This window comes from Mus musculus, chromosome 10 (genome assembly GCF_000001635.26).
Source record: "Mus musculus strain C57BL/6J chromosome 10, GRCm38.p6 C57BL/6J".
Taxonomy (NCBI): domain Eukaryota; kingdom Metazoa; phylum Chordata; class Mammalia; order Rodentia; family Muridae; genus Mus; species Mus musculus.
This window is the reverse complement of record NC_000076.6, coordinates 28,908,798-28,936,526: the sequence shown is the minus strand read 5'-3', so window position 1 is coordinate 28,936,526 and position 27,729 is coordinate 28,908,798. Positions and strand designations below refer to the sequence as shown.

General features: G+C 39.9%; 1 pseudogene across 1 annotated transcript; it reads left to right on the top strand.

The window, feature by feature from the left end:
* The first annotated feature begins 12,959 nt into the window (after positions 1–12,959).
* 4930519F09Rik lies at positions 12,960–14,892 on the top strand (annotated as a pseudogene). The gene is made up of 3 exons (XR_003948981.1): positions 12,960–13,793; positions 14,234–14,566; positions 14,745–14,892. The product of XR_003948981.1 is annotated as an RIKEN cDNA 4930519F09 gene (transcript).
* Positions 14,893–27,729: the final 12,837 nt, after the last annotated feature.

Sequence of the window (27,729 nt, the reverse complement as noted above, 5' to 3'; positions counted from 1 at the left end):
TAATGAATGTGGCTGCCCTTGCATTTGGTGCGTAGATATTCAGAATTGAGAGTTCCTCTTGGAGGATTTTACCTTTGATGAGTATGAAGTGTCCCTCCTTGTCTTTTTTGATAACTTTGGGTTGGAAGTCGATTTTATCCGATATTAAAATGGCTACTCCAGCTTGTTTCTTCAGTCCATTTGCTTGGAAAATTGTTTTCCAGCCTTTCACTCTGAGGTAGTGTCTGTCTTTTTCCCTGAGATGGGTTTCCTGTAAGCAGCAGAATGTTGGGTCCTGTTTGTGTAGCCAGTCTGTTAGTCTATGTCTTTTTATTGGGGAATTGAGTCCATTGATATTAAGAGATATTAAGGAAAAGTAATTGTTGCTCCCTTTTATTTTTGTTATTAGAGTTGGCATTCTGTTCTTGTGGCTGTCTTCTTTTTGGTTTGTTGAATGATTACTTTCTTGGTTGTTCTAGGGCGTGATTTCCGTCCTTGTATTGCTTCTTTTCTGTTATTATCCTTTGAAGGGCTGGATTCGTGGAAAGATATTGTGTGAACTTGGTTTTGTCGTGGAATACTTTGGTTTCTCCATCTATGGTAATTGAGAGTTTGGCCGGGTATAGTAGCCTGGGCTGGCATTTGTGTTCTCTTAGTGTCTGTATAACATCTGTCCAGGCTCTTCTGGCTTTCATAGTCTCTGGTGAAAAGACTGGTGTAATTCTGATAGGCCTTCCTTTATATGTTACTTGACCTTTCTCCCTTACTGCTTTTAATATTCTATCTTTATTTAGTGCATTTGTTGTTCTGATTATTATGTGTCAGGAGGAATTTCTTTTCTGGTCCAGTCTATTTGGAGTTCTGTATGCTTCTTGTATGATCATGGGCATCTCTTTTTTTATGTTTGGGAAGTTTTCTTCTATTATTTTGTTGAAGATATTAGCTGGCCCTTTAAGTTGAAAATCTTCATTCTCATCAATTCCTATTATCCGTAGGTTTGGTCTTCTCATTGTGTCCTGGATTACCTGGATGTTTTGAGTTAGGATCCTTTTGCATTTTGTATTTTCTTTGACTGTTGTGTTGATGTTCTCTATGGAATCTTCTGCACCTGAGATTCTCTCTTCCATTTCTTGTATTCTGTTGCTGATGCTCGCATCTATGGTTCCAGATCTCTTTCCTAGGGTTTCTATCTCCAGCGTTGCCTCGCTTTGGGTTTTCTTTATTGTGTCTACTTCCCCTTTTAGTTCTAGTATGGTTTTGTTCATTTCCATCACCTGTTTGGCTGTGTTTTCCTGCTTTTCTTTAAGAGCCTGTAACTCTTTAGCAGTGCTCTCCTGTAAATCTTTAAGTGACTTATGAAAGTCCTTCTTGATGTCCTCTATCATCATCATGAGAAATGTTTTTAAATCTGGGTCTAGATTTTCGGTTGTGTTGGGGTGCCCAGGACTAGGTGGGGTGGGAGTGCTGCGTTCTGATGATGGTGAGTGGTCTTGATTTCTGTTAGTAGGATTCTTACGTTTGCCTTTCGCCATCTGGTAATCTCTGGAGCTAGCTGTTTTAGTTGTCACTGTTAAGAGCTTGTTCTTCAGGTGACTCTGTTAGCCTCTATGAGCAGACCTGGAGGGTAGCACTCTCCTTAGTTTCAGTGGGCAGAGTATTCTCTGCAGGCAAGCTCTCTTCTTGCAAGGCAGGTACCCAGATATCTGGTGTTCGAACCAGACTCCTGGCAGAAGTTGTGTTCCACTCACTAGAGGTCTTAGGATCATGTGTGGAATCCTGTGTGGGCCCTTGCGGGTGTCAGGCGACTCAGCTGGCAAGGTAGCCGGGGCTCGAGTGGAGTGGAAGGGGTTTGTGCCCCAGATCAAGCCCGGGTAGCCTGCTTCCCTATGTACCGCAGTCTCAAGTTCCGCGCGATTGGATTGGGGCAGGCACTGTGATCCACTCACCAGAGGTCTTAGGGTCCCGTGGGGAGTCCCGTGTGGACCCTTGCGGGTGTTGGGCAAGACTCTGCTGTCAAGGTAGCCCGGGGCTCGAGTCTCGAGTCGAGCGGAAGGGACTTGTGCCCCAGATCAGGCCCGGGTAGCCTGCTTCCCTATGTACCGCAGTCTCGAGTTCCGCGCGATTGGATTGGGGCAGGCACTGTGATCCACTCACCAGAGGTCTTAGGGTCCCGTGGGGAGTCCTGTGTGGACCCTTGCGGGTGTTGGGCAAGACTCTGCTGGCAAGGTAGCCCGGGGCTCGAGTCACGAGTCGAGCGGAAGGGACTTGTGCCCCAGATCAGGGACGGGTAGCCTGCTTCCCTATGTACCGCAGTCTCAAGTTCCGCGCGATTGGATTGGGGCAGGCACTGTGGTCCACTCACCAGAGGTCTTAGGGTCCCGTGGGGAGTCCCGTGTGGACCCTTGCGGGTGTTGGGCAAGACTCTGCTGGCAAGGTAGCCCGGGGCTCGAGTCAAAAGAAAGCATTTTCAACAAATGGTGCTGGCACAACTGGCGGTTATCATGTAGAAGAATGCGAATTGATCCATTTCTACCTCCTTGTACTAAGGTCAAATCGAAGTGGATTAAGGAACTCCACATAAAACCTTAATTTGTCTTAGTCAGGGTTTCTATTCCTGCACAAACATCATGACCAAGAAACAAGTTGGGGAGGAAAGGGTTTATTCGGCTTACACTTCCATACTGCTGTTCATCACCAAGGAAGTCAGGACTGGAACTCAAGCAGGTCAGAAAGCAGGAGCCAATGCAGAGGCCATGGAGGGATGTTCTTTACTGGCTTGTCTCTACACTGAAACGTATAGAGGAGAAAGTAGGGGAAAGCCTCGAAGATATGGGCATAGGGGAAATATTCCTGAACAGAACAGCAATGCCTTTTGTTGTAAGTTCGAGAATCAACAAATAGGACCTCATAAAATTGCAAAGCATCTGCAAGGCAAAAGACACTGTCAATAAGACAAAAAGACCACCAACAGATTGGGAAAGGATCTTTACCTATCCTAAATCAGATAGGGGACTAATATCCAATATATATAAAGAACTCAAGAAGGTGGACTTCAGAAAATCAAATAACCCCATTAAAAAATTGGGCTTAGAGCTGAATAAAGAATTCTCACCTGAGGAATATTGAATGGCTGAGAAGTACCTGAAAAAAAATATTCAACATCCTTAATCATCAGGGAAATGCAAATCAAAACAACCGTTAGATTTCACCTCACACCAGTCAGAATGGCTAAGATAAAAAATTCAGGTGACAGCAGATGCTGGCAAGGATGTGGAGAAAGAGGAACACTCCTCCATTGTTGGTGGGATTGCAAGCTTGTACAACCACTCTGGAAATCAGTCTGGTGGTTCCTCAGAAAATTGGACATAGTACTACCAGAGGATCTCACAATACCTTTTTTGGGCATATATCCAGAAGATTTTCCAACCGGTAAGTACACTTTCCACTATGTTCATAGCAGCCTTATTTATAATAGTAGCCAAAAGCTGGAAAGAACCCAGATGCCCCTCAAAAGAGGAATGGATACAGAAAATGTGGTACATTTACACATTGGAGTACTACTCAGCTATTAAAAAGAATGAATTTATGAAATTCCTAGGCCAATGGTTGGACCTGGAGGGCATCATCCTTAGTGAGGAAACCCAATCACAATGGAACTCACATAATATGTACTCACTGATAAGTGGATATTAGCCCCAAACCTAGGATACCCAAGATATAAGATACAATTTGCTGAAAGCAAGAAACTCAAGAATAAAGAAGACCAAAGTGTGGACACTTTGCCCCTTCTTAGAATTGGGAACAAAACACCCATGGAAGAAGTTACAGAGACAAAGTTCGGATCTGAGATGAAAGGATGGACCATCTAGAGACTGCCATACCAAGGATTCATCCCATAATCAGCTTCCAAATGCTGACACCATTGCATACACTAGCAAGATTTTGTTGAAAGGATCCAGATAGAGCTGTCTCTTGTGAGACTATGCCAGAGCCTAGCAAACACAGAAGTGAATGCTCAGAGTCAGCTATTGGATGGATCACAGGGCCCCCAATGGAGGAGCTAGAGAAAGTACCCAAGGATCTAAAGGGATCTGCAGTCCTATAGGTGGACCAACAATATGAACTAACCAGTACCCCGGAGCTCTTGACTCTAGCTGCATATGTATCCAAAGATGGCCTAGTCGGCCATCAGTGGGAAGAGAGACCCATTGGTCGTGCAAACTTAATATGCCTCAATACAGGGGAATGACAGGGCCAAGAAGTGGGAGTGGGTGGAACGGGGAGTGGGTGGGTGAGCGTGTGGGGGACCTTTGAGATAGCTTTGGAAATGTAATGAAATAAATACCCAATTAAAAAAAAGAAATATCCACTTACTATTGTGTGGGGTTCAATGTGAGTTTTTAGTAAAGTTTCTTTTATAAACATGGGTGCCCTTGCATTTGAGGCATAAATGTTCAGATTTGAGACTTTCTCTTGGTGGATTTTTCCTTTGATGAATATCATGTGTCCTTCCTCATCATGCTTGGTAACTTTGGTTGAAAGTATATTTTATTGGATATTAGGATGGCAACTCCAGCTTGTTTCTAGGAACCACTTGCCTGAAAGATTTTTTTCTAGGCTTTTACCCTGAGGTAGTGTCTGTCTTTGTTATTGCAGATTGTTTCTTGTATGTAGCAAAATGCTGGATCCTGTTTGTATATCCAGTCTGTCAGCTTATGTCTTTTTAAATGTGAATTCAGTCCATCAATATTGAGAGATATTAAAGATAGATAATTGTTAGGTCCTGTTATATTTGTTGTTTTAGGTGGCATTATGCTCATGTGAGTCCTTCCTTTTGGCTTTGTTTTGAGATGATTAGTATCTGTTTTCTTCTTTGGTGTAGGTGCCCTCCTAGTTTTGGAGATTTCCTTCTAGAATCCTATGTAGGGATGGATGGGTAGATAGATGTTCTTTTGAATTTGGTTTTGTCCTATAATATTTTGATTTCTCCATCTATGTTGATTAATAATTTTGCTGGATATTAGCCTGAGCTTGTCTTTGTGTTCTCTGAGAGTCTGCATGACCTCTGTCTAGGCTCTTCTGGCGTTTAGTGTCTCTGTTAAGAAGTCTACTGTAATTCTGTTATGTCTGTCTTTATATGTTACTTAGCCATTTTCTTTACAGATTTCAATATTATTTCTCTTTTTTTCTATGCATTTAGTATTTTGACTGTTATGTGACAAGAGGATGTTCTTTTCTGGTCAAATTTACTTGGTGTTCTATAGGCTTCTTGTACATTTATGGCCATCTCTTTCTTTAGATTGGGGGAGTTTTCTTCTATGATTTTGTTGAAGACCATTTTGGTTCCTTTGAGTGGAGAATCGTAGCTCTCCTCTGTTCCTATTGTTTTTAGATTTGGTCTTTTCATTGTGTTCTGGATTTCCTGGATTTTATGGGTTAGGAGTTATTTATGTTCTTTGACAGTTGTGTGAATATCTTGTAAGGTATCTTCTACACCTTACAAGATATTACAAGGTATCTTCTTTCTCTTATATTCTGTTGGTTATGCTTACATCTGAAATTCCTGACTTCTTTCATAGGTTTTCCATTTCAAGGATTGCCTCCATTTGTGTTTACTTTATTTACTTCCACTTTTAGGTCTTAGACTGCTTTGTTCAATTCCTTCACCTGTTTGATTGTGCTTTTCTATATTTCTTTAAGGAATTTATTTATTTTCTCTTTAAGGGCTTCTACCTGTTTACCTGTATTTTTTTATATTCTTTCAGTGAGCTATTCATATCCTCCTTAAAGGACTCGATTATCTTCATGAGATAGAATTTTAGGTCAGCTTCTTGATTTTGTTGGTGTGTTGGTGTATCCAGGTTTTGTTTTGGTGGGAGAACCAGGTTCTGATGATATCAAAGTATTTTGGCTTTTGTTATGGTGTTGGGCTTGCCTCTCACCATCTGGTTATCCCTGGTCTTTGCTGGTATGGGTGTCTCTCTAGAGCCTGCCTTCTTTGTCCCTGGGTTGCTTCTGGTCTTCTGGTAGGCCTGTGGCCCTGGATGTAGCATACCTTCTATGGGGCCTTCAGATTGTGAGGTCTTCAGAGGGGCAGAACTCCTGGAATGCCTTCAGGCTGTGATATCATCAGTGGAGCAGACAAGCTGGTGGCCTACCCTGAGGGAAAACACTGGTAAGGAGGTGCATGTAATTTGTGGGCCAGTGGTTGGGGGAGTGATGGGTCCTGAGTCTATGGGTACCGTAAGACTCCCAGCAGCTGTGGTCCGTCAGAAGGGTTGCTTACCAGTTGCCCTGCATGCACTAGGATTCCTTGGATGCCTTCAGGGAACCAGACAAGCTTAAAAATCTGTAATTTTTTTTTTCAATTAGCAACGTTGGAGAATTCTAAATCATTAGACAAAACAGGTGCATTTCTACAAAATTGGACTAGGAAGAATGCCAGAAAGCTATTAATTGGCAATAATACTGGAAATAAAGAACTGTTGAAGAGCTCAAAGTAATTCCAAGCCTTGATCTGCTGCCTGAATGTTACATCTTTTTGCCCTACACTCTCTTAAGTTACAGTAAAAATCACTGGACTATGTAGCTCCATAAAGTTGAGATAAGACTGCTGCCTTGTTTAAAAAAAAAGTCTTGAGGCTGTACAAACATCATGGTATCATACGACGTTATTTAGAGGACATGAAGCAAGGTGCCAGGGACATGGCTCAGTCTCCAAGGGGAACTCGCTTGTTTAATTCATAATGCCAATATACAACTCGATAACAAACTCACACTACCTACCTCTCTTTTGTTTCCATTCTACAAATATGTGATACAATTTCCCTTTGAGAACTCAGTTCAGATCTGGAACTGGTAACCTCCCTGAATGCTCAGAAAATAAAGCTTCATTTTTACACTTCCATATCTAAAGTCAGTTTCTTAGCTTTGATGTCCAACTCAGTACTGTGAGCATACTTACAAAGGATATAGGCCTTTTCTCTTTATAAACTAAAGAGAAGACAAAGAAAGAAAAGTCCATGTTAATGGACAAGAAGTTGCTAAGGACATGGTATCAGCATTATGCAAATTAATTACAAAATCCATAATTTTAATTTTTATTAATGGAAAGTAAAATTATAAAATTTAAAATAAATTAATAATACATTAAAATTAAGGTATTACCTGCCATACCTCCAAATATTCCAATGTCATTCACTATAAGATTACAAGCAAAGCTATTCTAGAATTCATAAAGAATTTTAAAAGCCTTGGGCTAAACAAAACAATAATAAAAAAAGAACAGCTCGGTGGTGGTGGTGCACGCCTTTAATCCCAGCACTCAGGAGGCAGAGGCAGGCAGATTTCTGAGTTTGAGGCCAACCTGGTCTACAAAGTGAGTTCCAGGACAGCTAGGACTACACAGAGAAACCTTGTCTCGAAACACCAAAACAAATAAATAAATAAGAACAGAGATGTAACATTCCCACTTGTAAAAACTCATTACAATGTAGTCATAATCAAAATTGTGTGGCAGTATAATGGTTGACACTCAACAACACAGTGGTATCAAATAAACACTATAGAAATAAGTATGCACAAGTGCTTAAATGATCTCTTTTAAGGCATGAAAATCCATTTATGAAGGAAAGGACTCTGTTGGCACACTGTGTATTCTCACACTATCCATAGTTATGGAATGAAGATAGGTCTTTATTTTACATGATAGATGAAAGTTAACTCAAGCAGGGCAATGGTGGCACACGCCTTTAATCCCAGCACTTGGGAGGCAGAGGCAGGCAGATTTCTGAGTTTGAGGCCAGCCTGGTCTACAGAGTGAGTTTCAGGACAGTTAAAGCTACACAGAGAAACCCTGTCTAGAAAAAAAAAAGAAACAGAAAATAGCAGTTGAACTTTAATTGAAATCTGGGCCAAATACTAGAAGGAAATGTTGGCTCAAACTTCATAATTTAAGAAATGGCAATGATTTCTTTGCTATGTGAAGTGGTATTATATGCACTGTGCTTGAAAACATGTGAGAATTCCCTCAAAGCTTCTAATTGTTGAGCTACAAAGACACCACTCAAACTACACAATTCAGTTTGGTATATTAATTATTTAGAACATGTGTCCAGTTCCACATGCTTAAGGATTTAGACCACAGGACTCCCCTGACCACAGACGTCAATCACAAGTTCCAGAGCTGTAAATCATTCTCACTTCTATCTGAATTACAAACAGAATTACAGGGGTCTCACCGCTTCATCTATGTTACAGTAAAAATTTTTCTCAAGTTCAGTATAAAATTTAATGCAAGCCAGTTTTATTAAGTTATGATAAATAGTGCAGTACAGAAAGAAGTAGAGAAGAAATCTATAATACAAAACATGTATATATGTACATGTGTATGTGTCCCTGTGTCTGTCTTTATGTCTGTCTACAATGAATCATGCCCCCAATCAATGTCAATTATCAATAATTCAATAAACTCAGTCTGAAAAGGGATGCTTCAGACTCTGACAATCTAGAAATAAAGGCAAATTATTTCTCCAAGGTCAGAATTAAGAGCCAATTTGGAAGTTATAACTTCCATGATCAATTGTAGTAATGATAACGATCAAGTTACACATACTTACTTTGCTGCTTACTAGTATACTTATGGATCTAGTGTATTCCTACCATTCCTTCTCGATATGTTATGTAGTTTTAACAGTAATACATGGTTTGGAGGTGATAGGTTATTAAAATTAAATGTGATTTATTTATAGCTGATTGTTACTTCCCAGAGTTGAACATGAGGAAAAATGATCTACACCCTTACTTGTATAGCTATGAATCTTTTCTATGATTTTCATTTGATATCTAAAGAAGGAAAGATTCTTAATTATGATCACTTTGCTAAGATGCAGAATTTTGTGGTGGTTAGCTATTGTCTTGAATTTCTACAACAATCACACAGCTTTGCTATTTTTCATTTTATCACTTTTGAAGCACGTTCTGGATTCGCTTTTCTCAGATAGGAGCTTAGAGAAGATGTGACAGATGAGCAGGAGGAAAAGCTCCATTCTTCTGTGGAAGGTCTCGGCAGACACAGGAATGGACTGCACATAAGCTATGGATAGATTTCAGAAATAGACCTCCATTATAAACGCACCAATACTAAAGTCATATGAGGATGTGGGTATCACTTTCCAGTATTTGTAATCTATCTAACACAGTTCATTGTTTTAAATGTAAGGATGGATAAATTTTAAATAATTAATCCAAAGTCTACTCTAAGATACAGTTTCAGAGAATAACTGGCAATGGATACTGGAAGATAGGCTCCTTTTGTCTTTTATTGCAAACCTGTAGTCTAACATGAAAATATAACAAACAAAGCAATTTTTACAGTGACATTTTTATTCCATCTTGAAGGATGGAAATGATTTTAGGTACCTAAACTTTTAAACAAAGCACTTTATGTTCCATTTTTCTCTCCACTCACTCACAGCTTCATATGGCACAGGGACAAAGCAGTATGAATAGGGTGATAGAAAGTGGAAGTCTTCTCACTGTGTATATCTCTGGAGGGATAGTGCTTATGGTAAAAGAAAGAATACAAAGCCGGGCGTGGTGGTGCATGCCTTTAATCCCAGCACTCGGGAGGCAGACAGAGGCAGGCAGATTTCTGAGTTCGAGGCCAGCCTGGTCTACAAAGTGAGTTCCAAGTCAGCCAGGGCTATACAGAGAGACCCTGTCTCAAAAAACAAACAAACAAACAAACAAACAAACAAACAAAAAACCAAAATAACAAAAACAAAAACCCAAAAAAACAAAAGACAAAAAAACAACAAAAAAACAAAAAACAAAAAAGAATACAAAGAAAGAAGAGAGCAAAAAGAAAGGATCAGTTTCAGTAATGATATAATCAAGTTAAGCATATTTTCTTTGCTGCATACTCATATACCTGTGAATCTAGTATATTCTTTCTCATTCCTCCTCATGATGTCAAGTAATTTTGATGATAATACATGCTTTGGGGGTGATAGGATATCAAACTGAAATGTGATTGATTTATAGTGGGGATTGTCATCTCACTGTACATGAGGATGAATGATCTCCACACATACCTGTATAAATTGCCTGACTAGGAAGGGAAAGTGAATATTGAGCCCAATTTTAGAAGCAGATTACACCTTTCTGCTCAAGAATTTTTGTACATACTTACTCAATCCCTCTCCAAGGAAGCTGATCTCAAATCTCTCTCCCTCTTATTTATCCAAAATTAATTATCTTTTTGCATTTGCAGTCTTGACAAGAAGATCCAGATGGAAGTAATCATGATTAATAAGAATTACCCTTTTTCTGTAGTATCAAGAACTAGAAACTGACTATGGTGGTGGATTTTGTTGTTGTTGTTGTTTGCTTGTTTATTGTAATCTCAGCATGGACAACCTGGAAGCCACACTATCTCTTATTCCAGAACAGCTGAGGTAAAAGGGTTTGAGACCACTGTAGACTACCACCTGACTTCAAAGAAGTACAGATACAAAAGGAGACAAGGATTGGGGGAGTGAGGAAAGAAGTGAGGGAGATGTGAGGGAATGAGGGAGTAGAAAAGGGAGGGGGGAGGGAGGAAGGGACAGAGGGAAAGAGAAGGGAGAGATAGAGGATACAACAAGCAAGACCAGATAGATATAGGTAGCTGCTTGTATTCTCATGCTAATTATCTTCCCCCAAAAAACGGTTTACATGGGGTCAGCTTATAGCTTCTGGAAACCTTTCCCCTGTTGGTTCTGATTAAAGATGCCAACAGCCAATATTTGGGGAGGACAGACAGACAGCCGTGAGGTTTTAGGATTCCTAGCCTTGGGATTGGAAGGAGGCATAGAGGAGATCCACCATGCTGGGAGAGTGTGTAGGAAAGGAGAGATGCCATGCCTGAGAAGTGTGCAGGACAGAGAGGCATAGCTGTCATGTGAGGGAGCTGAGAAAGCAAGACCCAGAGGGCACCCAACTGGATCCAGGGCAGCCAAGACAGAGCAGCAGTTAGTAAGTAATAACTCTGGAATAACCACGTGGATGTTCGGCAATGGCCCAGCTATTGAGTTTTTTAAGGCATATTAAAATATGAAGGCTATGTGTCTGAGTTTCATTTGGGAATATAAGCCTCTGGGGCAGATAGTGTCCTCATGCCAGGATTTATTAATTAATTAATAATTATTTCAACAGATATAATCTGCTATATTACTTAACATTTTGAACACGGGATGGAAATGAATTTTTCATAATAGCAAGGTAGACTTAGTCTTATTAAAGAGGATAAAACTTTTTCTTACAGACTTGGGCATAATTCATTTAATAATAAAAGGGTAGAGACTTCTTGGCAAAAGAGAAAACAGCCCTACAAATTAATGCTTTACTTAATCTGTTGCTGTTAAGCAACAGGTGTTAATCACCAAAGCCAGCAGATTTTAACCACAGACTAAGGCAGAAAGGTTTTAGGTTTTTTTTTTCCCCCACATAAGCAGGTTTATCATTCAATATACTTAGAGAGTTTAAAGGCAAGATATCATCACTCTCTGTCTAAATCCAGTCCTGTTTCCCACTTCAACACATTCCAGACTGGGAAGGCTTCAAGCATAAGTTATATTTATTTTTAAGTCATGCATTCAATAATTAATTAATATTTAGTTGGGTATATAGCTATTGGACTGAAATTATAACTAGCCAATAAATTGAAATGTTAAGGCACAAAATGGATAGAAAGAACAAGAAATAAAAGAAAATACTGACTATAATAATTGCTTTAAATATAGAATTAAAATATCCAAGTTTTAATGAAACCATTTTAGACTAGTTAGAAATGGGTAGTAGGAGTCACCTATTAATAATGAAACATCCTAAAACATGACTTTTCTCTGAAGAAATCCTAGTCTTCCAAATGATTAAGAACAATCCACCTGCGAAATTTGAAACACATATATTTGAACATAGTTAACAAAATATAAACTCTATGAGAATATCAAAATACATAAATGAATTCTTTTTTCTAATTATTACATTTGCAACATGTTAGATCTACATGATTTAGATTTGGAAAACTATGTAAGAAACTCCATTATCTTGGGCAATCTGACAGCACAACAGACGCTCCTTAACTGAGAATCATAACTAGTATAAATTCATCAGGCAATACTTTAGCTATAATATTGTATAGAAAATAGTGAACGGTTTCTAAATATGATAATTTAGTTTGAAAAACTTTTAAGACATGGGGAAATTCTTCCTGTTCCTACTTAGGACATTGACTTACTGTGTAAATATTTTCTGAAAGAAACATTTGTTTCTACATGACTGACTTCAAAATGGAATTCTGGCAACTAAGTGTCCTTGAGACTTAGAGTCAGTCTATGCAAAGATAAACTGTAACCCATTGTTGCGTCCAACTTGACCAGCAAGGAAAATGCAACCACTGGTTCTTCTTAAAGCAGTTTACTCAGGCAGCTTCTCTCTTCAAATCCCCTGGGCCTCAGGGTACAAGCTTATCCACTCAAGCCACAACCACGCCTCAACCAATAACCACAGGTCACATCACCTCACCAGGCAGGCTTGCTCAGCCAATCAGGGATTAAGGGCGAGCTATCCACCAAATATGGGCTTGTTTACTGCCTGGCGCAGATTTCCTTCCGGCTGGCCAGGGAGTTGGGAATGGCTTCCCACAACCCATGAATCTACAGTTGTCTCTAATACATCAAAATGTTTAAATATGTAATTATTGGAATTATTATGTGTTCATTATTTTAGTATTTAAAAGTATTTGTGTGCCTGAATGAATTTATGTATATCGTGTGTATACAGGATCCTGCAGAAGCTAAGAGAGTGCCTTTGGTCTCTGAGAACTGGAGTTGAAAGTGTCTGTGAGGGAGATATACAGAACATGCTGATCTTACCCTCACCAAGGTCAAACCCAATGCTACAAAATACATTGTGTTACATATTAACTATGCTTTCTTATGGGATCTGATGATTATGCTTCAAATCTTCAGGAAAAGAAACTGCTAGTTTACCTGCAAGCAAGCAGAGTGCTGGTAGCTTCCCGTAATTTTTCAAATGATGCTACATTTGAGATTAAGAAATTTGACCTTCATCTGTTAGAAGAGAGCCCTCCAGTCACCACAGTGCTCACCAGAGAGGATGGGCTCAAGTACTACACAAGATGATGCACACTGTGCGCCAGATGGAGCTAAAGGCAGATCAACTGTATAAGCAGAAAATTATTCGTGTTTTTTGTCACTTGTGCAATGGTCAGGAAGCCTGCTGTATGGGCCTGGAGGCTGGCATAAACCCCACGGACCATCTCATCACCGCCCATTGTGCGTATGGCTTCACCTTCACTCGGAGCCTGCCTGTCTGTGCAGTTCTTGCGAAGCTAACCACACGAAGAGAAGGTTGTGCTAAAGGGAAAGGCGAACCAATGCACATGTATGCCAAGAACTTCTATGGGGGCAATGCCATTGTTGGAAGTCAGATGCCTCTGGGAGCAGGAATTGCTCTGGCCTGCAAGTACAATGGAAAAGATGAGATCTGTTTGACAGTATATGGCGATGGTGCGGCTAACCAGGGTCAGATATTTGAACCTTAAAATATGGCAGCATTGTGGAAATTACCTTGTATTTTCATCTGTGAGAATAACTGCTATGGCATGGGAATATCGGTTGACAGCGCAGCAGCCATAACAGACTACTATAAAAGAGGAGATTTTATTCCTGGACTGAGGGTAGATGGAATGGATACTTGTGTATCCAAAGGAAACAAAGTTTGCAGCTGCCTATTGCAGGTTTGGTAAGGTGTGGGAAGCCACATGTGCCGTTGCAGAGTGGCACTGACTACTGCTGGCCACCATGCATAAGTTTGGACAAACAACCAATGTGTACATATGCAGTAAAGTTTTTTGCAAAGACACTGCCTGGCCCGGGCATGATAATGAGGTTCTGTAAGGTACTGAGAGTATAACCAATCAGATGTGAGACATGCAAATGAGGTATGATAATGAGGTTCTGTGAGGTACTGAGAGAGAGTAGCCAATCAGATGAGGAACATGCAAATGAGGCATAGTGCATAACCAATCCAGGTGTAAGACACGCCTCTCCTAGGCCTATGTAAGCAGCACCAGTTCTGGGCTCAGGGTCTTTTCGCCTCTGCAATCAAGCTCTCCCAATAAACGTGTGCAGAAGGATCCTGTTGCAGCGTCGTTCTTCCTGGCCAGTCGAGCGCGCGCAAGAGTAAGGGGCCTATCCTGATGGAACTACTTACTGCTACCATGGACATAGCATGAGTGACCCTAGAATAAGTTACCACACTCGAGAAGAAATCCAGGAAGTAAGAAGTAAGAGCGACCCTATTATGCTTCTTAAGGATAGACTGATGAACAGCAATCTTGCAAGTGTTGAAGAATTAAAGGAGATTGATGTGGAAGTGAGGAAAGAAGTCGAGGATGCTGCCCAGTTTGCCACGGCTGATCCAGAGCCCCGTTGGAGGAACTAGGCTATCGCATCTACAGCAATGAGCCTTCCTTTGAAGTTCGTGGTGCCAACCAGTGGATCAAGTTTAAGTCAGTCAGGTAATGGGAGACTATTAGATGTACAGATGTGCTTCATCCGGTGTAAGGAACAATTTGTGCTCTCAAGTTTGACAGAAAAGACCCAGACAACAAAAGTCTTGAAAACATGTAAATTAAGGGAGACTAAAATTGCATGCAGTTTGTACATTGTTGTATTTTGCGTACTCATATGAATAAGAGTGTATTGGATTTGTATAGGATATGAGATGGGTAAAGCAGAGTTTATGACCTTCCTTCGTCATATCCTGGGTCAGTTACTAAAAGGAAGAACTCTGCCGTTTGGTGGTGTGATCATAGCTATGAATGCCCTCATGGAGGCCTGCTAGGGAAATGCAAAGCATAGATAGAACTGTAGCAGCCACCACAAATTGTGGAGGCTGGACTCAGGTTGGTACTGACCATCGTGTCTGACCAAAGGCTACATAAAATCATGTGCTTTAAAATAAGGGTACTTCAGTCACTTCAAAGGTAAAATAATTTAATTTTCTCCATTTAGACATTTAACAAACATGAAATTATACTCCCATTGCAAGGCATACTTTTTAGCCTTTCACATTTAAGTAATTACACTAGTTTATAAAATATGTATGCTTTATCTTTCCAGAAATTGCTATAAGATATGTTGACTTTTTAAGCACTAGGTCAGTGTTAGCATTACTTACAATTTGTTTATAAACAAATATGCTCTAAAATCACACGTGCTTGAATTAAATGAACAGGGGTCTTTCAATATAATTGTAGGGTTTGTGTGTATGTTAACAGAAGCTATAATCATGAGCAGGTGTAGGGTATTTTTTACTCATTCTCCCCAGCTTGGCTCATTGTGAAGACTCCTGCATTTGTCTTCTGTGCTGGGAGACTTCATGCCAGAGCCTACAGAGGACACCACCACTGCAAAGCAATAATATGCATAAGAAAAGCAAACCTGAAGCCAGCCATCAACTCTTCAAATGTAATCTCTAACTCAAAAGCAAAAGTATGTCACCTTTTTCTGGACACGGTGCCACAGGAACGCTAGTGGCTGTATGTAGAGCATTCAAACAAGAGTGTAAAGAAAGGTGTATCACTTCACCCCTTGCCACCTTGAACCTGAGAAAATGAGCTGTGTTTGCTATGACATAGGAACGATAAATTTCAAAGATAGGGGGAAGCTACCAGCATTTTTAAAAAAAAGTATTCACATGAAAAAAAAAATATTTAAACTGTTCGGAGGCTCTCTTACCATAGTCAGAGGCGCCGTAGGTCTTCCTTAGTGATATCATTGAGATCAGGAAGTGTATCCTCCTCTTCAACAATATGAAAGATTCAATGGACAGATAGGCAGCTTTTCAACAATAGCATAGGAATACTTTGATTTAGAAATTTACCTTATCTATTGTATTTGTATCCACTCCTTGTAGTCACAACCAGTATGTAAGCTCTCTGTCTGTTCCCAGTACATCAGGGGGTGGTGGGTTCTCTGTACTTCCTATAATGATTCCAATGTTGTTTTATTATATGGTAATGTATAACCATAAGGTGCTTCAAAAGTAACCAAGTGGATGTAAAGATGTATCCAAACAGAAATGTAAATGTGATGTGAAAGGGAAATGAATTAAACTTGTTTGATTCAAAAAATAAATAAATAAAAATATTTGTGAGTCTATGTCATAATGAGTAGCGATTCTTCGTAGACACCAAGCCATCTGACGAGTTCCAGTAATTTAGTATGTTTAAGGAAAAAAACTTTCTACGTTAAATACATAACACCCTGAGGTACTAAAGTTAGAGAATTCTTGAATTGGCTTCAGATTTGATAGGATGTTTATAATTTGCAGTTATTTAATTTCAGTGGATCATATAATCCAAAGTGCTGATACCATCATCGGGTTCACATAGACACTATGAGGATTTAAGGAGATAATGTGTGATAATATTTAATTTCCATAGTATGCTAAATAAAAACTCTGTAACCATAATGTACTGTACCTGGTCTAGTTCACCTCAAAAATGTCTACTACTTTTCTTTTTTTTTTTCCATTTTTTATTAGGTATTTAGCTCATTTGCATTTCCAATGCTATACCAAAAGTCCCCCATACCCACCCATCCCCACTCCCCTACCCACCCACTCCCCCTTTTTGGCCCTGGCGTTCCCCTGTACTGGGGCATACAAAGTTTACGTGTCCAATGGGCCTCTCTTTCCAGTGATGGCCGATTAGGCCATCTTTTGTTACATATGCAGCTAGAGTCAAGAGCTCCGGGGTACTGGTTAGTTCATAATTTTGTTCCACCTATAGGGTTGCAGATCCATTTAGCTCCTTGGGTTCTTTCTCTAGCTCCTCCATTGGGAGCCCTGTGATCCATCCATTAGCTGACTGTGAGCATCCACTTCTGTGTTTGCTAGGCCCCGGCATAGTCTCACAAGAGATAGCTACATCTGGGTCCTTTCAATAAAATCTTGCTAGGGTATGCAATGGTGTCAGCATTTGGATGCTGATTATGGGGTGGATCCCTGGATATGGCAGTCTCTACATGGCCCATCCTTTCATCTCAGCTCCAAACTTTGTCTCTGTAACTCCTTCCATGGGTGTTTTGTTCCCAATTCTAAGGAGGGGCATAGTGTCCACACTTCAGTCTTCATTCTTCTTGAGTTTCATGTGTTTAGCAAATTGTACCTTATATCTTGGGAATCCTAGGTTTGGGGCTAATATCCACTTATCAGTGAGTACATATTGTGTGAGTTCCTTTGTGAATGTGTTACCTCACTCAGGATGATGCCCTCCAGGTCCATCCATTTGGCTAGGAATTTCATAAATTCATTCTTTTTAATAGCTGAGTAGTACTCCAGTGTGTAGATGTACCACATTTTCTGTATCCATTCCTCTGTTGAGGGGCATCTGGGTTCTTTCCAGCTTCTGGCTATTATAAATAAGGCTGCTATAAACATAGTGGAGCATGTGTCCTTCTTACCAGTTGGGGCATCTTCTGGATAAATGCCCAGGAGAGGTATTGCTGGATGCTCCAGTAGTACTATGTCCAATTTTCTGAGGAACCGCCAGACTGATTTCCAGAGTGGTTGTACAAGCCTGCAATCCCACCAACAATGGAGGAGTGTTCCTCTTTCTCCACATCCACGCCAGCATCTGCTGTCACCTGAATTTTTGATCTTAGACATTCTGACTGGTGTGAGGTGGAATCTCAGGGTTGTTTTGATTTGCATTTCCCTGATGATTAAGGATGTTGAACATTTTTTCAGGTGCTTCTCTGCCATTCGGTATTCCTCAGGTGAGAATTCTTTGTTCAGTTCTGAGCCCCATTTTTTAATGGGGTTGTTCGATTTTCTGAAGTCCACCTTCTTGAGTTCTTTATATATGTTGGATATTAGCCCCCTATCTGATTTAGGATAGGTAAAGATCCTTTCCCAATCTGTTGGTGGTCTTTTTGTCTTGTTGACGGTGTCTTTTGCCTTGCAGAAACTTTGGAGTTTCATTAGGTCCCATTTGTCAATTCTCGATCTTACAGCACAAGCCATTGCTGTTCTGTTCAGGAATGTTTCCCCTGTGCCCATATCTTCAAGGCTTTTCCCCACTTTCTCCTCTATAAGTTTCAGTGTCTCTGGTTTTATGTGAAGTTCTTTGATCCACTTAGATTTGACCTTAGTACAAGGAGATAAGTATGGATTGATTCGCATTCTTCTACATGATAACAACCAGTTGTGCCAGCACCAATTGTTGAAAATGCTGTCTTTCTTCCACTGGATGGTTTTAGCTCCCTTGTCGAAGATCAAGTGACCATAGGTGTGTGGGTTCATTTCTGGGTCTTCAATTCTATTCCATTGGTCTACTTCTCTGTCTCTATACCAGTACCATGCAGTTTTTACCACAATTGCTCTGTAGTAAAGCTTTAGGTCAGGCATGGTGATTCCACCAGAGGTTCTTTTATCCTTGAGAAGAGTTTTTGCTATCCTAGGTTTTTTGTTATTCCAGATGAATTTGCAAATTGCTCCTTCTAATTCGTTGAAGAATTGAGTTGGGATTTTGATGGGGATTGCATTGAATCTGTAGATTGCTTTTGGCAAGATAGCCATTTTTACAATGTTGATCCTGCCAATCCATGAGCATGGGAGATCTTTCCATCTTCTGAGATCTTCTTTAATTTCTTTCTTCAGAGACTTGAAGTTTTTATCATACAGATCTTTCACCTCCTCAGTTAGAGTTACGCCAAGATATTTTATACTATTTGTGACTATTGAGAAGGGTGTTGTTTCCCTAATTTCTTTCTCAGCCTGTTTATTCTTTGTATAGAGAAAGGCCATTGACTTGTTTGAGTTTATTTTATATCCAGCTACTTCACCGAAGCTGTTTATCAGGTTTAGGAGTTCTCTGGTAGAATTTTTAGGGTCACTTATATATACTATCATATCATCTGCAAAAAGTGATATTTTGACTTCCTCTTTTCCAATTTGTATCCCCTTGATCTCCTTTTGTTGTCGAATTGCTCTGGCTAATACTTCAAGTACTATGTTGAAAAGGTAGGGAGAAAGTGGGCAGCCTTGTCTAGTCCCTGATTTTAGTGGGATTGCTTCCAGCTTCTCTCCATTTACTTTGATGTTGGCTACTGGTTTGCTGTAGATTGCTTTTATCATGTTTAGGTATGGGCCTTGAATTCCTGATCTTTCCAAAACTGTTATCATGAATGGGTGTTGAATCTTGTCAAATGCTTTTTCTGCATCTAACGAGATGATCATGTGGTTTTTGTCTTTGAGTTTGTTTATATAATGGATTACATTGATGGATTTTCGTATATTAAACCATCCCTGCATTCCTGGAATAAAACCTACTTGGTCAGGATGGATGATTGCTTTAATATGTTCTTGGATTCGGTTAGCAAGAATTTTATTGAGGATTTTTGCATCGATATTCATAAGAGAAATTGGTCTGAAGTTCTGTATCTTTGTTGAATCTTTCTGTGGTTTAGGTATCAGAGTAATAGTGGCTTCATAAAATGAGTTGGGTAGAGTACCTTCTACTTCTATTTTGTGAAATAGTTTGTGCAGAACTGGAATTAGATCTTCTTTGAAGGTCTGATAGAACTCTGCACTAAACCTGTCTGGTCCTGGGCTTTTTTTGGCTGGGAGACTATTAATAACTGCTTCTATTTCTTTAGGTGATATGGGACTGTTTAGATGGTCAACTTGATCCTGACTCAACTTTGGTACCTGGTATCTGTCCAGAAATTTGTCCATTTCGTCCAGGTTTTCCAGTTTTGTTGAGTATAACCTTTTGTAGAAGGATCTGATGGTGTTTTGGATTTCTTCAGGATCTGTTGTTATGTTTCCCTTTTCATTTCTGATTTTGTTAATTAGGATTTTGTCCCTGTGCCCTTTAGTAAGTCTAGCTAAGGATTTATCTATCTTGTTGATTTTCTCAAAGAACCAACTCCTTGTTTGGTTAATTCTTTGAATAGTTCTTCTTGTTTCCACTTGGTTGATTTCACCCCTGAGTTTGATTATTTCCTGCCGTCTACTCCTCTTGGGTGAATTTGCTTCCTTTTTTTCTAGAGCTTTTAGATGTGTTGTCAAGCTACTAGTATGTGCTCTCTCCCATTTCTTCTTGGAGGCACTCAGAGCTATGAGTTTCCCTCTTAGAAATGCTTTCATTGTGTCCCAAAGGTTTGGGTACGTTGTGGCTTCATTTTCATTAAACTCTAAAAAGTCTTTAATTTCTTTCTTTATTCCTTCCTTGACCAAGGTATCATTGAGAAGAGTGTTGTTCAGTTTCCACGTGAATGTTGGCTTTCCATTATTTATGTTGTTATTGAAGATCAGTCTTAGGCCATGGTGGTCTGATAGGATACATGGGACAATTTCAATATTTTTGTATCTGTTGAGGCCTGTTTAGTGGCCAATTATATGGTCAATTTTGGAGAAGGTCCCGTGAGGTGATGAGAAGAAGGTATATCCTTTTGTTTTAGGATAAAATGTTCTGTAGATATCTGTTAGGTCCATTTGTTTCATAACTTCTGTTAGTTTCACTGTGTCCCTGTTTAGTTTCTGTTTCCACGATCTGTCCCTTGATGAAACTGGTGTGTTGAAGTCTCCCACTATTATTGTGTGATGTGCAATGTGTGCTTTGAGCTTTACTAAAATGTCTTTAATGAATGTGCTTACCCTTGCATTTGGAGCGTAGATATTCAGAATTGAGAGTTCCTCTTGGAGGATTTTACCTTTGATGAGTATGATGTGTCCCTCCTTGTCTTTTTTGATAACTTTGGGTTGGAAGTCGATTTTATCCGATATTAGAATGGCTACTCCAGCCTGTTTCTTCACACCATTTGCTTGGAAAATTGTTTTCCAGCCTTTCACTCTGAGGTAGTGTCTGTCTTTTTCCCTGAGATGGGTTTCCTGTAAGCAGCAGAATGTTGGGTCCTGTTTGTGTAGCCAGTCTGTTAGTCTATGTCTTTTTATTGGGGAATTGAGTCCATTGATATTAAGAGATATTAAGGAAAAGTAATTGTTGCTTCCTTTTATTTTTGTTGTTAGAGTTGGCATTCTGTTCTTGTGGCTGTCTTCTTTTTGGTTTGTTGAGGGATTACTTTCTTGTTTGTTCTAGGGCGTGATTTCCGTCATTGTATTGCTTCTTTTCTGTTATTATCCTTTGAAGGGCTGGATTCATGGAAAGATATTGTGTGAATTTGGTTTTGTCGTGGAATACTTTGGTTTCTCCATCTATGGTAATTGAGAGTTTGGCTGGGTATAGTAGCCTGGGCTGGCATTTGTGTTCTCTTAGTATCTGTATAACATCTGTCCAGGCTCTTCTTGCTTTCATAGTCTCTGGTGAAAAGTCTGGTGTAATTCTGATAGGCCTTCCTTTATATGTTACTTGACCTTTCTCCCTTACTGCTTTTAATATTCTATCTTTTTTTTTTTTTTTTTGCCTTTCTTTTTTTTTTCTTTCCATTTTTTATTAGGTATTTAGCTCATTTACATTTCCAATGCTATACCAAAAGTCCCCCATACCCACCCACCCCCACTCCCCTACTCACCCACTCCCCCTTTTTGGCCCTGGCGTTCCCCTGTTCTGGGGCATATAAAGTTTGTGTGTCCAAAGGGACTCTCTTTCCAGTGATGGCCGACTAGGCCATCTTTTGATACATATGCAGCTAGAGTCAAGAGCTCCGGGGTACTGGTTAGTTCATAATGTTGATCCACCTATAGGGTTGCAGATCCCTTTAGCTCCTTGGGTACTTTCTCTAGCTCCTCCATTGGGAGCTCTGTGATCCATCCATTAGCTGACTGTGGGCATCCACTTCTGTGTTTGCTAGGCCCCGGCATAGTCTCACAAGAGACAGCTACATCTGGGTCCTTTCGATAAAATCTTGCTAGTGTATGCAATGGTGTCAGCGTTTGGATGCTGATTATGGGGTGGATCTCTGGATAAGGCAGTCTCTACATGATCCATCCTTTCATCTCAGCTCCAAACTTTGTCTCTGTAACTCCTTCCATGGGTGTTTTGTTCCCACTTCTAAGGAGGGGCATAGTGTCCACACTTCAGTCTTCATTTTTCTTGAGTTTCATGTGTTTAGGAAATTGTATGTTATCTTGGGTATCCTAGGTTTTGGGCTAATATCCACTTATCAGTGAGTACATATTGTGTGAGTTCCTTTGTGAATGTGTTACCTCACTCAGGATGATGCCCTCCAGGTCCATCCATTTGGCTAGGAATTTCATAAATTCATTCTTTTTAATAGCTGAGTAGTACTCCATTGTGTAGATGTACCACATTTTCTGTATCCATTCCTCTGTTGAGGGGCATCTGGGTTATTTCCAGCTTCTGGCTATTATAAATAAGGCTGCTATGAACATAGTGGAGCATGTGTCCTTCTTACCAGTTGGGGCATCTTCTGGATATATGCCCAGGAGAGGTATTGCTGGATCCTCCCGCAATACTATGTCCAATTTTCTGAGGAACCGCCAGCCTGATTTCCAGAGTGGTTGTACAAGCCTGCAATCCCACCAACAATGGAGGAGTGTTCCTCTTTCTCCACATCCTCGCCAGCATCTGCTGTCACCTGAATTTTTGATCTTAGACATTCTGACTGGTGTGAGGTGGAATCTCAGGATTGTTTTGATTTGCATTTCCCTGATGATTAAGGATGTTGAACATTTTTTCAGGTGCTTCTCTGCCATTCGGTATTCCTCAGGTGAGAATTCTTTGTTCAGTTCTGAGCCCCATTTTTTAATGGGGTTATTTGATTTTCTGAAGTCCACCTTCTTGAGTTCTTTATATATGTTGGATATTAGTCCCCTATCTGATTTAGGATAGGTAAAGATCCTTTCCCAATCTGTTGGTGGTCTTTTTGTCTTATTGACGGGGTCTTTTGCCTTGCAGAAACTGGAATTTCATTAGGTCCCATTTGTCAATTCTCGATCTTACAGCACAAGCCATTGCTGTTCTGTTCAGGAATTTTTCCCCTGTGCCCATATCTTCAAGGCTTTTCCCCACTTTCTCCTCTATAAGTTTCAGTGTCTCTGGTTTTATGTGAAGTTCTTTGATCCATTTAGATTTGACCTTAGTACAAGGAGAAAAGTATGGATCGATTCGCATTCTTCTACATGATAACAACCAGTTGTGCCAGCACCAATTGTTGAAAATACTGTCTTTCTTCCACTGGATGGTTTTAGCTCCCTTGTCGAAGATCAAGTGACCATAGGTGTGTGGGTTCATTTCTGGGTCTTCAATTCTATTCCATTGGTCTACTTGTCTGTCTCTATACCAGTACCATGCAGTTTTTACCACAATTGCTCTGTAGTAAAGCTTTAGGTCAGGCATGGTGATTCCACCAGAGGTTCTTTTATCCTTGAGAAGAGTTTTTGCTATCCTAGGTTTTTTGTTATTCCAGATGAATTTGCAAATTGCTCCTTCTAATTCGTTGAAGAATTGAGTTGGAATTTTGATGGGGATTGCATTGAATCTGTAGATTGCTTTTGGCAAGATAGCCATTTTTACAATGTTGATCCTGCCAATCCATGAGCATGGGAGATCTTTCCATCTTCTGAGATCTTCTTTAATTTCTTTCTTCAGAGACTTGAAGTTTTTATCATACAGATCTTTCACTTCCTTAGTTAGAGTCACTCCGAGATATTTTATATTATTTGTGACTATTGAGAAGGGTGTTGTTTCCCTAATTTCTTTCTCAGCCTGTTTATTCTTTGTGTAGAGGAAGGCCATTGACTTGTTTGAGTTAATTTTATATCCAGCTACTTCACCGAAGCTGTTTATCAGGTTTAGGAGTTCTCTGGTGGAATTTTTAGGGTCACTTATATATACTATCATATCATCTGCAAAAAGTGATATTTTGACTTCCTCCTTTCCAATTTGTATCCCCTTGATCTCCTTTTGTTGTCGAATTGCTCTGGCTAATACTTCAAGTACTATGTTGAAAAGGTAGGGAGAAAGTGGGCAGCCTTGTCTAGTCCCTGATTTTAGTGGGATTGCTTCCAGCTTCTCTCCATTTACTTTGATGTTGGCTACTGGTTTGCTGTAGATTGCTTTTATCATGTTTAGGTATGGGCCTTGAATTCCTGATCTTTCCAGAACTTTTATCATGAATGGGTGTTGGATCTTGTCAAATGCTTTTTCTGCATCTAACGAGATGATCATGTGGTTTTTGTCTTTGAGTTTGTTTATATAGTGGATTACATTGATGGATTTTCGTATATTAAACCATCCCTGCATCCCTGGAATAAAACCTACTTGGTCAGGATGGATGATTGCTTTAATATGTTCTTGGATTCGGTTAGCGAGAATTTTATTGAGGATTTTTGCATCGATATTCATAAGAGAAATTGGTCTGAAGTTCTCTATCTTTGTTGGATCTTTCTGTGGTTTACGTATCAGAGTAATAGTGGCTTCATAAAATGAGTTGGGTAGAGTACTTTCTACTTCTATCTTGTGAAAAAGTTTGTGCAGAACTGGAATTAGATCTTCTTTGAAGGTCTGATAGAACTCTGCACTAAACCCGTCTGGTCCTGGGCTTTTTTTGGCTGGGAGACTATTTATAACTGCTTCTATTTCTTTAGGGGATATGGGACTGTTTAGAAGGTCAACTTGATCCTGATTCAACTTTGGTACCTGGTATCTGTCCAGAAATTTGTCCATTTCGTCCAGGTTTTCCAGTTTTGTTGAGTATAGCCTTTTGTAGAAGGATCTGATGGTGTTTTGGATTTCTTCAGGATCTGTTGTTATGTCTCCCTTTTCAGTTCTGATTTTGTTAATTAGGATTTTGTCTCTGTGCCCTCTAGTGAGTCTAGCTAAGGGTTTATCTATCTTGTTGATTTTCTCAAAGAACCAACTCCTCGTTTGGCTAATTCTTTGAATAGTTCTTCTTGTTTCCACTTGGTTGATTTCACCCCTGAGTTTGATTATTTCCTGCCGTCTACTCCTCTTGGGTGAATTTGCTTCCTTTTTTTCTAGAGCTTTTAGATGTGTTGTCAAGCTGCTAGTATGTGCTCTCTCCCGTTTCTTCATGGAGGCACTCAGAGCTATGAGTTTCCCTCTTAGAAATGCTTTCATTGTGTCCCAAAGGTTTGGGTACGTTGTGGCTTCATTTTCATTAAACTCTAAAAAGTCTTTAATTTCTTTCTTTATTCCTTCCTTGACCAAGGTATCATTGAGAAGAGTGTTGTTCAGTTTCCACGTGAGTGTTGGCTTTCTGTTATTTTTTTTGTTATTGAAGATCAGCCTTAGTGCATGGTGTTCTGATAGGATACATGGGACAATTTCAATATTTTTGAATCTGTTGAGGCCTGTTTTGTGACCTATTATGTGGTCAATTTTGGAGAAGGTACCATGAGGTGCTTGGAAGAAGGTATATCCTTTTGTTTTAGGATAAAATGTTCTGTAGATATCTGTCAGATCCATTTGTTTCATCACTTCCGTTAGTTTCAGTGTGTCCCTGTTTAGTTTCTGTTTCCATGATCTGTCCATTGGTGAAAGTGGTGTGTTGAAGTCTCCCACTATTATTGTGTGAGGTTCCATGTGTGCTTTGAGCTTTACTAAAGTTTCTTTAATGAATGTGGCTGCCCTTGTATTTGGAGCATAGATATTCAGAATTGAGAGTTCCTCTTGGAGGATTTTACCTTTGATGAGAATGAAGTGCCCCTCCTTGTCTTTTTTGATGACTTTGGGTTGGAAGTCAATCTTATCAGATATTAGGATGGCTACTCCAGCTTGTTTCTTCATACCATTTGCTTGGAAAATTGTTTTCCAGCCTTTTATTCTGAGGTAGTGTCTATCTTTTTCTCTGAGATGTGTCTCCTGTAAACAGCAAAATGTTGGGTCTTGTTTGTGTAGCCAGTTTGTTAGTCTATGTCTTTTTATTGGGGAGTTGAGACCATTGATGTTAAGAGATATTAAGGAAAGGTAATTGTTGCTTCCTGTTATTTTTGTTGTTAAAGTTGGCATTCTGTTCTTGTGGCTGTCTTCTTTTAGGTTTGTTGAGGGATTACCTTCTTGTTTTTTCTAGGGCATTGTTCCCGTTCTTGTATTGGTTTTTTTCTGTTATTAACCTTTGAAGGGCTGGATTCGTGGAGAGATAATGTGTGAATTTGGTTTTGTCGTGGAATACTTTGGTTTCTCCATCTATGGTAATTGAGAGTTTGGCTGGGTATAGTAGCCTGGGCTGGAATTTGTGTTCTCTTAGTGTCTGTATAACATCTGTCCAGGCTCTTCTGGCTTTCATAGTCTCTGGTGAAAAATCTGGTGTAATTCTGATAGGCTTGCCTTTGTATGTTACTTGACCTTTTTCCCTTACTGCTTTTAGTATTCTATCTTTATTTAGTGCATTTGTTGTTCTGATTATTATGTGTCGGGAGGAATTTCTTTTCTGGTCCAGTCTATTTGGAGTTCTGTAGGCTTCTTGTATGTTCATAGGTATCTCTTTCTTTATATTTGGGAAGTTTTCTTCAATAATTTTGTTGAAGATGTTTGCTGGTCCTTTGAGTTGAAAATCTTCATTCTCATCCACTCCTATTATCCATAGGTTTGGTCTTCTCATTGTGTCCTGGATTTCCTGGATATTTTGAGTTAGGATCTTTTTGCATTTTCCAGTTTCTTTGATTGTTGTACCGATGTTCTCTATGGAATCTTCTGCACCTGAGATTCTCTCTTCCATCTCTTGTATTCTGTTGCTGATGCTCAAATCTATGGTTCCAGATTTCTTTCCTAGGGTTTCTATCTCCAGTGTTGCCTCACTTTGAGTTTTCTTTATTGTTTCTACTTCCCTTTTTAGGTCTAGTATGGTTTTGTTCATTTCCATCACCTGTTTCTATGTTTTTTCCTCTTTTTCTGTAAGGACTTCTACCTGTTTGATTGTGTTTTCCTGTTTTTCTTTAAGGACTTGTAACTCTTTAGCAGTGTTCTCCTGTATTTCTTTAAGTGATTTATTAAAGTCCTTCTTGATGTCCTCTACCATCATCATGAGATATGCTTTTAAATCTAGGTCTAGGCTTTCGGGTGTGTTGGGGTGCCCTGGACTGGGCGAAGTGGGAGTGCTGGGTTCTGATGATGGTGAGTGGTCTTGGTTCCTGTTAGTAGGATTCCTACGTTTACCTTTTGCCATCTGGTAATCTCTGGAGTTAGTAGTTATAGTTGACTCTGTTTAGAGATTGTTCTTCTGGTGATTCTGTTACCGTCTCTCAGCAGACCTGGGAGACAGATTCTCTCCTCTGAATTTCAGTGCTCAGAGCACTCTCTGCTGGCAAGCTCTCTTACAGGGAAGGTGCGCAGATATCTTGTTTTTGGACCTCCTCCTGGTCGAAGAAGAAGGCCCAAAACAGGGCCTCTCTCAGAAGCTGTGTTGCTTTGGCAGTTCCCAGAAGCTGTCAGCTTCTGTGGTGCAGACTCTCACCTGTGCAGACTAAATTCCTAAGTTCCAGGGAGTCCTGGAACCAAGATGGCGACCGCTGCTCCTGAGGCTGAGGCCGCCTCCCGAGCCAGGCGGACACCTGTCCTCTGGTCCGGACGGTGGCCGGCTGTCTGCGGCCCACCAAGGGTGCTGCTAATATTCTATCTTTATTTAGTGCATTTGTTGTTCTGATTATTATGTGTCGGGAGGAATTTCTTTTCTGGTCCAGTCTATTTGGAGTTCTGTAGGCTTCTTGTATGATCATGGGCATCTCTTT